The sequence below is a fragment of the Metopolophium dirhodum genome, chromosome 6 (assembly GCF_019925205.1).
Source record: "Metopolophium dirhodum isolate CAU chromosome 6, ASM1992520v1, whole genome shotgun sequence".
Taxonomy (NCBI): Eukaryota; Metazoa; Arthropoda; class Insecta; order Hemiptera; family Aphididae; genus Metopolophium; species Metopolophium dirhodum.
In genome coordinates this window covers 36,416,157-36,428,298 of record NC_083565.1, presented here as the reverse complement: position 1 = coordinate 36,428,298, position 12,142 = coordinate 36,416,157, and the positions used below count along the sequence as shown (strand labels likewise).

The 12,142-nt window shown below is 30.2% G+C and overlaps 1 long non-coding RNA gene across 1 annotated transcript; it reads left to right on the top strand.

The window, feature by feature from the left end:
- The first annotated feature begins 7,919 nt into the window (after positions 1–7,919).
- On the top strand, positions 7,920–9,286 carry LOC132947298 (uncharacterized). The gene is made up of 3 exons (XR_009664885.1): positions 7,920–8,073; positions 8,769–8,991; positions 9,056–9,286. It is a non-coding gene; the product is annotated as an uncharacterized LOC132947298 (long non-coding RNA).
- The last annotated feature ends 2,856 nt before the right edge of the window (positions 9,287–12,142 follow it).

Here is a 12,142-nt window from a genome sequence, read left to right as displayed (position 1 = left end):
AAACATGTTTTACCAAATGCAGGGTATTTGCCTTTGCCGTGCATAAAATTACAAAATGTACATAATTTATCAGACCGATTACAATTATTATTCATTTTTTTATTATTTACAAAAAAGTTACTGTTATTTTTGAAAACTTGCTGTGATTCCTCTTGTTGGCTATATCCTTTTGCCTGTCGTTGATTCGTTTGAAATTGACCACGATGTCCGTTGTTCTGGATGTAGTGATGTTGAGCTTGATATGTACGCTTACCACCACGTACTTTAGAATGAACTGCATTTACTTCATTTTGTTTTTCACCAATATCCTTCATTTGATTGAGTTCTCTTCGTTGGATTTCAGCAATACGAAGGGTTTCTATTGCAGTTTCAAGAGTAACATTAGCTTGCTTGATTAACTTGTCGCGAGTTTCACCATCTCTCGTATCAAGAACAATCTTGTCACGTAAAATTGTCTTCATGAGAATTAAATTCACAATCTTTAATCAAACCACTATACGCTGACAGAAACTCCTCAATCGACTCATTTTCTTTTTGAGATCGTTTATAAAATATATACCTGGAGTGTAGAATATTTTTTTTTTGGTTTGCAATAATCTTGAAACATTTTAAGCACTTGATCAATTTTCTTATTGTCTTCGGCATTTTCAAATGTGAGTGTTATACCACTTTAGGCCCTCTTTACCAACAAGGTTAAGAAAAATGGCCACCTGACGTTTGTTAGACGCTGTCGTTAGACCAGCCGCCTCAATGTAAATCTCGAACGCTTCACGAAAACGCGCCAATTTTCTGCCAAATTACCCGTTAAAACCAACGCATCTGGCTTATTGTACTCCATGGTTCAACAACAATTCAAAATTCAAAAATACACAATACACAATTTTCAGATCCTATTAGACTGCGCCATGTTTCATCGTGGAGGAGTGTAGGTAAAATATATGTACTAAACTCGAGTGCTAAAAGCATACTAACTTAGTTACATAGCTAATAGCAATAACTGCTATCTATAATAAAGGTTATGTAATTATGATATGTTTTCTCTCGTTTGGCCATTCGGTATTTTGCCGATATAATAAAGTTAGTATGCTTTTAGCACTCGAGTCTAGTACATACATTTTACCTATTTTCAAAGTAATTAATTTATTTAATCATTTTAACATAATATTGATTTAATAGATCTCGACCAATATTAGGTATTGATTTTTTTCAGTATCGGTTTCGGATTTTAACGGTTTTAACTGGTATTCAAAATTGGTACCAATATCGGTTTTAACCCCTGTATAATATAGTTTTGCTAGTTGGTCAATTAATTAAAAGAATTAAATAATTAAGGCTTATAAATATCAACACAATAAACAATTATATTACAAATATTATAATCATATAAGTAGTATATATTTGTATGTTGTAAGAGTTTGGAGTTTTTACGCTACCAAAAACTACCCACGACCAAAGGGGAACACTTTGTTCGAGACCTATGAGCCGCACCGCGTGTGATCCGAGGGCCAAGTCGGTGGAACTCATAGGTTTTGTTACACGCATTAAAAAATGAATTTTAAAGATTTAATAAAGGTTGTATTAATTGAGAATAAGAATAAGTTAGGTAATCATGTGATTGTATTTTACATGGTTATATAATAAAATAGGTGAAGAAAATAATAATAATCAATTTGGCACATGGCAATGGCAATACAATTATGAAATTGTGCCATTTTTTCCCAGGCCACGGGAGGTGACGCAACATAATATGATATTATCATTCATGATGTGCCCTCACAGGGTTACCGGGAAAAATCATGTGTGAGCGGGCTCGCGACCGCCGAGATTACATCTGGAGGGGAATAAAAAATGTAGGGACCTGCGTCTTGCGACGCCTCAACAATATACGTGCTTGTTCAGGGGGGATAAGGAAAGAAACAAAATTAATATATTACGACACACAACTGCGATGTGGTTGACTGATAACGTGGACTGCTGCATTAGCTTCACCCGCCTTGGGCCCGTAATCGTTGTCCTTAGCCCATCATTTTGTTGGTGCAGACCAAGAAAAAATCAACTCGGCGTAGTATGGTTTGTCGTGCCGGATATCACGAGGTTCCTTCGGAGGATAGTTGACAACGTCGGTATAATGTCTGGAGTAGCGACGTCTGGTCGGTAGGCCGTTGAAAAAAGAATTGAAAAGACAGCGGCGCCGGAGTCCAGCCGTTGGTCTCGACAGAGCTTTTCGTCGTCTCTCGAAGTGTTGTCGTTTTAACATTTAATTACAATATTTTCGGCAGAGTACAGCTTGCTCTGTAGCCCGTACCGGCGGACGTGACAAAAGCACCGATGGCAGGCGGGTGGCGGACTCGTCAACGACGGACACTGCGCGATGTGGGTGGTCGGGGGACAAGGTGTTACACTGTTACATAACTCTGTTGTGGCTTCATTTGTGTACACGCAATAACTTATTTATAATATGGTGTACTGGTAGCTAAAATAACTGTAGACAGGTATGCTCGCGGTGCGTATTTTTATAATAATGATGCCTAAAATTCTGTGACGTTACAATGTTCACAGCCAGCTTTTCCACCGTGGCAACAATTTTTCAATGGGGAATGTCTGCCTTAGAGCACTCCGATTTACCGTGTAACACAATACAGAGATTACACACTGATTGTCCACCAAATTTCGCCTCACACAAAAATATTTGCTGTGTACCAAATTTTTTACCAAACCTTATTGTAAAAAAATCTATTATTTCAAATTGTGTGTTCTTTACTTGAAATAATACCGTGGAAAAGCTGGCTGTGAACATACAAATATATGTTGCTCATATACCTATAACAATAAATTTTGTCATACTTTGTGCTGCAGTTCTGGTAGTTGAAGTCACTGGCATAACCCAAATTGCTACACTTAAAATTGTAAACGCTATTAAACTATTCTTAAAAAAAAACATTTTGATTTAATATAAGAAAATAATGAAAATAATGTGAACGTTGAACCTTAACTAAAATAAAATAACGTTTATCGATTTTTCTTATAAACAAACTGCTCCTAATCTGTAGCTTTTCAGCACGAAATAAATAATAATTTTCACAATAAGTTGTCTATTTATTTAACACAAAAAAGAATAATATTATTTTCCATTTGTTGCAAAATGTTCCACATGTTTAGTATTTTTTTAACACCTGAGTAAATAATGTGTATTACACATTACATTCAATGCATGGCTCGATACAGTGGCATAGACAGAAAATGAATGTGGGGCCCTAATTGGCTAATTCGTCATACTAAAAATAAAAAATAATAATGCTATAAAATAATTTGTTGGCTTTAAGCTACTAACTTAGGTACTAACTAATTGAAAATATAATAATATATTTTAAAAGGAAATAGCGTAATACAAATAAGGAGTTATAAGATTTAGCAAATCTGCATATATCATGTAGGTACCTATGCGTTATATTATTTTTACTTCAATTGCTCCTAAAAAATTACCTATTTTTTTTTTTAATTGACAAAATATATACAAAGATCGACGGGACAAGGACGTTAAGATGGATTATGAACTATGTTCAATGTATACATTATAGATAAATATTTCATCAAACATTTCAAAGTGAACATCACAAAGACGTATGGAGTTATAAGATTATTCTGTTAAATTATTCTATAAAATACAAACTGCATTATAACAAGAAATATATTGTTTAATAAATTATAATAAAAAATACTTTTTATTTGTTATGGTCCTATTATAACTGTTAAACTCAAGCGGTTAAAGTTTTACACTGTATTTTAAGTTAATTCTCAGTTAGTTATGACTTATGGTGTACCATTAGCAGTGTTGGGATTTAGGTTGCTAGATAAATTCGTCGGTAAAAAAAGATAAAATATCCATTTTATTGTCTTTGAAAAATAGCTTACTAATTAATTGTCCGTACCTACATAGTTATATTGTAGTCTCAGAAAAAAATATGATGTAATAATTATTATTATTTAATATATTATTCGTATATAATACTATTTTTGTGTTGTTACAATGTTACCTACACTTGGTATAACATTCCTTACACCAAAATGTGCATTATAAAATATGTTCTGCTGTGTATACAGCTGCATGTTCATTGTTCTTATACATTTCTAAGGTTATCGGAAAAATAAAAATTATTTTTATCACACAATCGAAATTAATATTCGGGTTGGGTAGTAACATAACGCAAATTACAAATGACTGTAACGCAATAATTTTTTTAGTAATGCAGCAGTAATTTCATTACATTTTACTTAAAGAAACGCAATTATAACAAAATTACTTTTTAAAAGTAATTTCTTTGAAGTAGGTAACGCACTAACGCGTTCTTTTCCACGTTATTAACATAATAGTTTTGAATTTATTACAAAAACAAGCCGATAGGATATTTCAGAAAAATTAAAAATCAATTGTATTTATTTTTGATTCCGATAATAGTTAACAATATTATTAAACATTCCAGGAATAAATGTTATTACTTTATTAGCATTTAGTAGAAAAAAATAGTTCGGTTTAAAAATAAAATGTAATTAAAATTAATTTTAACTTATAACTATATTATAGCCATATAGGTGAGATGATTATACATTTTATTTTGTACATAATAATTGAATCATATGAATTGAATATGGTTACAAAATGTTAAAAAAAGTAACGTTATTTGTAACACACTAAAGTAATGTAAAATAATAAAAATAATTTTAGGTAACGCAAATGTAATTTCAATAAAAATATTTGAAGTAACGAGTAACGTAATTTCATTACTTTTTAAAAGTAATTTACCCAACACTAAATTTTGGTTATGATTTTATTTTCGATTATTTCTATTTCTCCTAATGGATAGTTGTACCTTTGCAAGAAACCATTTAATTATTTTTTTGCTAATAAGTTTTATATTACATAGCCCGATAGCCGCAATTATTTAGTATGTTTAGCGCAGAACGCCGGTGTCGACACAAAATCTAAAATACTATTTATTTAAACCAAGTGGCTGTCGATATTTATACCTAGTCCTATCCAGTTAAGGAGTAGATGGTTGGCTATTCCCTTTACACGATCCGGTGTTGAGAACCGGGTTGTTGGACTGATATAAATAAAGTTATATTTTACAGGTCCTAGAAACTTATGACATACGTTCATAAACTAACACAGTCGAACAAGACTTAGCAACGTATATAATAATTTATTAAATGTCTAAAATAGTTATATTATTATACAGTACACTAAACCTGAGTAACCCTGTTGTTGAGGGTAGTTTATTGAAGATCACAGGAGTAGCAGAATACGAGTTGACACAAAATTGATTTATTACGATTTATCTATCAGGTAGATTATTATGCGCTTTAGTATGTAGATATGACTGCAATGACTGCAGACCTCTGTAGTCTCTACTTCGCGATTCTAAGTCGACTGATGACTATGCAAATGATGTATAGGCTCGTACTTTACGTTCCTATATTCTGTCTATCTGAGCAAATTCGCTGAGTGCGACATAAATTACGAGTCAGTAATCTGTAAATCATTACAGTTACCCCCTTCGCCATTTAAAATCTGTCCTCAGATTTACATTCAAAATAAAGTAAAGTAAACAAATTAAAAACTGTTACAGGTATGTTAGTAAATGTTTAGTATTGTAAACACGTGATTACGCCTTGGTTATTTTCGACGATGAACATCTATTCCGTTATTCTCGGTGAATGAAACCTTGTCGGAACGGGCGGTTCCATTTTTCTCCAAAAACGAGATACCGTTTTCCTCCACTGTTCATTTTCCACCACACAAAAAAAGGTTGGTTTCCATTTTCCTCCAAATTATTTTCGACTAAAGTTATATCTACTTTCCTCCAATATTTTAGCAAATATTTTTGTTGTAGTATTACGTTCCGTTTTATAAAAATAGAGTAAAGCTATGATCACATTTTGCGCTTATTGGTTGATGATTACATTCTGGTATCAGCTATCGATTAAGCCTAATAAGGATACGTACATATAACATGGATTTCTTTAGGCTGAAATGTCCAATAATTATAAAAAAATATAATATTATAATCAATTTATTTTTTTTTTTTTTGCTATGTACAAACTATTTATAGGTAGGTATTAACTATTTTATTATTTTATTTGTATTAAACATAATAACCTGACAAAAAATTTTTTTTGCTATACATAAATTATTTATTTAACTATTTTATTTGTATTAAACATAATAGGTGCCTGACAAAATTTTTTTTTTTGTTATACATAAATTATTTGTATTAACTATTTCATTATTTTATTAATTATTTATTGGAGGAAAATATGGACAGTGGTGGAAAATGGTATCTTGTTTTTAGAGGAAAATAGCACGGCCGTCGGATTATCCCTCTCTTACTTTCTCAGGATATATCACGGCTATATTAATTGTATCCTTTATATCAAAGATTTTGTCATGTCTTGTATTAAAATTTATTTTATTTTGCAATAAATAAAAATGAATAAATAACATGTATAATGTATATTAAACACATATTTATATTATATTATAGGCGCCCTGACGTCAACCCGTCGGAGGGACGCGACCGCGTCACAAATGCGTGAAGTAGCCGCCCTCGAGAAATATGGCTAAAGGTGTAACAACCCCCGAGGGAATGGTCTTATACTCCCCGTCACACAGTGGTCTACAATTATATATTATATAAGTACATCACACACGTGTAAAAATTATACATTATAAGAATTATATTTATAATCGTTTACATATGCAATGAAAAACGTTGCCAAAAATTGAATATGTTTACAATGTTTTAATGATAAAAACGACATGCTTAAAATTGTTTCTATAGATTTGGATATTACAATATAATATAATATCACAAGTGGCTCTCAGGTTTACATAAACTAGTTAATCAGGGACGATCTCAAAAAAACCATGGGGGGTGTAATCTTCAAAATTGCAGACTAGAATAAATTTAAACTTCAAAATTTTTGTTAACTATTAAGTTATTTTTGGTTACAATTTATATTTTCTTTACTACCTTATGTTTCAATTTTTAGTTTGATCTAAATTTGAAGTTGAAACTTAGAAATACCTAACTTATTATTTTTTTACTATACAAAAAATATACAGAGTGTATCTTATGACATTATACGCAGGCTTTTTTTAACAATTATGGATCGATGATAGGAAGTTTCGTTAAAACAAAAAAGACCCGTGTTTCTTCATTTTTAACAGGTAATTTTTTATAACATTTTCAACACGCAGTTGTACCAATAATAAAATTGACTTTATTTTTTCAAATGGTAACCATTATATTTTTTGATGGATTCCGGTAAAGCTTTTTTTCTGAACATTTCGACAGTCATTTTGGTTAGCTAGGTTATTAACTATGGTCCTCTGAAGTTTAGTATAATATGCATTAATACTTTTAACTGAAATACCTCATTTAGGTACAAGAGCTAAATAATTTTTTCTTATATAACTACTAAACTACCTTTTTATATACTTAAATAGTTAAATCGGTAATCTAAAATGCTCAAAAAAAAAAAAAAAAATTTTTGGCAACGTAACCTACTATACCTACTTACTTAAATATTTTTTTTTTTGAAAACTATCGGACGCGTTGAAAAATATATTTTGGCGATAACATGGACCCCCAATGTACCGTTCCCCCGTGCCCCCCTTTAATCCAGGCTTGCAGACTGTTGTCAACAGTTGTACAGACATCAAACACACACATTATTTACGATACAAGATAATCGGTACCTAATCATCATCTGTTGATTTATATTATATATTAGCTCTCCGAGCGTCACTGGGGGAGACCCCCAAACCCCCAGAGGCTCTACTGTACTCACATTTGCATGTTGCTCGTTGTTCAAAGAGAGAAGACAAATGGTGCACTGACTGACATATTTTTAATTTTTAGGTAATACAATTTTGCTGAGCAAGAATCCAATTTTAATAACACAGACGGCCTCGACATTATAAATAATTAAATTGCAAAGAAGCACATAACTAGTTTGGACTTTGGTATCTTTTCTGAAGAGGAATTGAATATAGTTGGACGCATTTAACAGGTAAAAATTGAAAGTTCCCAGTTGTTTTCAAATACGTCGGGAAAAACAAAAAGATAATTGAGGAAAAATGGTTATTTTAACGCAACACCAATTTTTGACAATTATTATTGATTTTGTTTTATTGGAGTAACTAAAAAAAATAACTATAGATACGTGATTTGTTCACCGAATGTTCCTATAAGTATTTTCTATACACCATACAATTTTTAAAACCATTTTACTCTTTTTGAGCTAATTATGGGGATAAGACATTAAAATTTTTTCGATTAGTTTTGTTTTTAAAATTACCGTCCATAAAAAGTTCTTTGCTATGTCAAAGAGTTTGAAAATGTAATTCAGGGATCCTTATAGTTTCTATGATATATTCTGTTCTAAGATATAAAAGATACAAAGCCACCATTTTTCATAAGCGCATTTAAAGTTCACTTTTTGACAAAATTCATCAACAATTTGCAAATTATTTTTTAGTTATAAATGTATAAAATGTTCAATTGTATATTTAGCTTGTGCTTGTACTATGCAATATGATTTTATTAAATCTGTTTTTTTTTTTGTCAATCAATGGTTATTGCAAAGTTAATTATAAAATTAAATCTTTATTAAAAAATACTCTGCTCAAAAATTAAAATATTTACTTTCCTACCCCACTTACTAAAATCATTGTATCACATATTTGATTATTATAATGTTTTTAGAGTTTACACACATATTTTGCCCGTGTCTTATTCTAAACAATTGAATCAAAAGCCACCTCCAGCTGTCATCACACATATCATTTGTGAAGTCGTAACTAATGTACAAGATTTTTTGACAAACGCGTCACCTGTCAGAATGGTCGGCATGAGCATGAGCTGTGAAAAGATATGTATTGAAGATATTGCTGATAGGCTGTTAAAAGTATCGGGGTGTCCTACAACTGTACGTACATTTATTGATCATAGTAAAATTAATCATCAAATTTAATTAAATATGTAAATTATAGGTTTACTGGTCGTCAAACCCGCTCCCACACAAGGAACTTACTTCTCAACGAGGAACAACAAACTTCTTTGAAAGAAAACCAAGCGAACACCAATTACATTCAGTTGCACTCTGAATCGTATTTGTGAATAAAATTATTTGTCAATGACTTATTCGTCATTATAAGAATACTTTATTTTAAAAATGTAATGTATTTCAATTCTAAATAAATTATACTATCATACTTTTCATATTTGTCGTATTTATAGTTTAATTATTGTGATGCGTATAATTTAGAAATATAATATGACTAATGTGTTGTAATTTGTTGTTTTACTTGTAGCAGTTATTTACACATACTAAATAAGAAATTCTTAGTAAGTGAGAAGAAATAAATTATAATATAAGATAAGATATAACTGTAGGCATATTAAACAATGAATACATTTTGTTTTTTATGTCTATGGATGTAACAGGAGCTTAAACTAAATCTTATGATTAATATGTTGCCCTAAACTTTTTAACTTAAGTTTTACCGTATTTTATTTACATTTTATTATGATTAGAGCGCAGATTTGTATGCGTTTGCATATTCATGGTATGATCACAGAATTTGTTTCATGGCCATAACGATTTAAACTATGAAACTTTTGGGCAGCATATTTCGACAATTAACTCGTTATTTTTCATTTTCATGACTTATTTTACGATTTTAATTGCATATTTCTGTTTTTTTTCTTTTTTTTTAGACATTTTGGAATTAATCATTATTGCGATATTGACAAAAGAAACTTGCTTGGGTACACGCATTGCTTTCTTATACCACATGATTCTTTTTTTCCATATGAGATAAAGAAATCTAATTTATATACATACATTTGTTTCATGTCATTCTGATTCTAAATAAATCAATTTTTTTATTGGTTGTTTGCAATTATTTCCGTTGTGACATTTTAATTTTGTATATTATATTTATTGTGAAATGGTAATAAAAAAAAATTATTTTAATTAATAATAAATTAGAAACACGATCCTTGGTAATGCATGCCAGTAGTTACAGCTCTTAAATATTTTATTTGGGTCATGGGTAGAAAAACAGGAAATTAGAATATATAGTATATATTCAATTTTCGAATAAAAAATAACTCTGGTTCCAACTTTTTTAGGTTTTTTTTCTATGAATGTCAATACAATTTTATAAAAGGCTCGAAAATTGATTTTAATGTATTGTTGCTATGATATTTGAAATATATTAAGAATCCATAGTCACAGTTTTTCTTTTATAAGCATTTAAAGTTCGATTTTGACAAAATTTATCATATTTAAGATTAAAAATGATTTTGTAGTTAATAATGAATAAAATGTTCAAATTTTATAGCTAAGGATGGAAAACTTACAACAAGGCTCCAGGTAAGTATGTTATTGTCTAACCAAAAAATCTCAAAAATATAAATCACAGATTTTTTTTTTTTATATATACCTAGTCATTTTATGTTCAAATTTGGAGGATATTATTCAATTATTATATTGAATTCAAATTTTAGACCATCCATTATTATACAGCTAGTGACCCACTTGAAACCTACTGAACAGCGGAGCGACATCCCTTACCAACATTTTTTCTTTATGAGATTAAAAAATCTAATTTTTATACAACGTACATTTGTTTCATGTCATTCCGATACTAAATAAATCAATATTTTACTGGTTTTTTTGCAGTTAATTCAGTTGTGACATTTTAATTTTGTATATTATATTTATTGTGAAATAGTAATAAAAAAAATTTAATTTAATTAATAATAAATTAAAAACACGATTCCTAGTAATGCACGGCAGTAGTTACAGCTCTGAAATATTTTGTTTCGGTCGAGAGTAGAATCTCTGGAATCGTATATATATGTATTCAATTTTCGAATAAAAATAGGTATACATTTTTATGAATTTCTAACTCGAAATAATTTTCAAATTTTCGTGATTTTTACGAAATTTGTCAAAATTCCAACTTCAGACGCTCATAAAAAAACTATTGTGGATTTGTGGTGGACTTTTTTTTAATTTCCACCAACTAAAACTTACGAGGAACGTTGTAGGCGTATTACATTCTCAAGTTATTGGACCGAGCGAAAACATTTTTATCGACAATCAAGAAAATTATGCCTACATAAACAGCTCAACACGAATCAAAATATTTTGAAAATGTTATGGTTATAAATTATTTTATAAACAATCGACGTAAATCGAATGTATCTAGGTAGGTACAGCAATTTATTTTAGAGTACTACCACTTACACGAAAAACCGAAACCGATTTTACGTAATAATTCCGGAAAGGATGAAAAGCGAAGCACTATTTCGACCACTTATCGTGCACAAAGACACAAAAATAAAAATGTATCACTCAGAGCGTAAATTTTCTATATGAGACTGAGAAGATAGTTCGCTCGTGTTACCTCTTAAATCGCTGGTCGTGGAGCGTTCACGAAGTTTCGGACTTCTTCAAAATTTAATGCCCGCCACCGACCGGCGAGAAGTAGATACCACCAATTGATAATCATTCTGACTTATCACTATGTACCACGAACTATGATAGTAATAATAAATAATAATTGTTATCAAATAAATAACAACATAATATTATTATTTTTTCGTTTGAATCACTCGCGAATTGCAATTATTTGAAATTTGAACAAAAATACAGACTACAGTCGTACAGAGTTCTGATAGTTGTATTCATACATTTTATTACAAAATCACCATGCATAAGTGTATTCTTTTTAGTAAAACATCTAAAGTATCGCCTAGCCACATTATGTTAATTTTAATTTGTAAGTATTATTTTCTAATTGTACTGATTATATTTCTTAATAATATGGAGTCGGTCTAATAAGCTAATTTGTTCACAAATATAGATCTCCAAAAAATGAAAATAGAAGGAAATAATAATGGCTAAACATCTCCGAATTAAATGATTTTCCCAATTTCTATCTGGCATAGTATCCGCGGTAATCATTTCACAATTAGTGAATGTAAACAATGCTCTAAAAACACAATCCAAAACCGTTTGCCTGGGATAGAGAAGTAAAATAAATTTTAGTAATTTACAGCGAAAT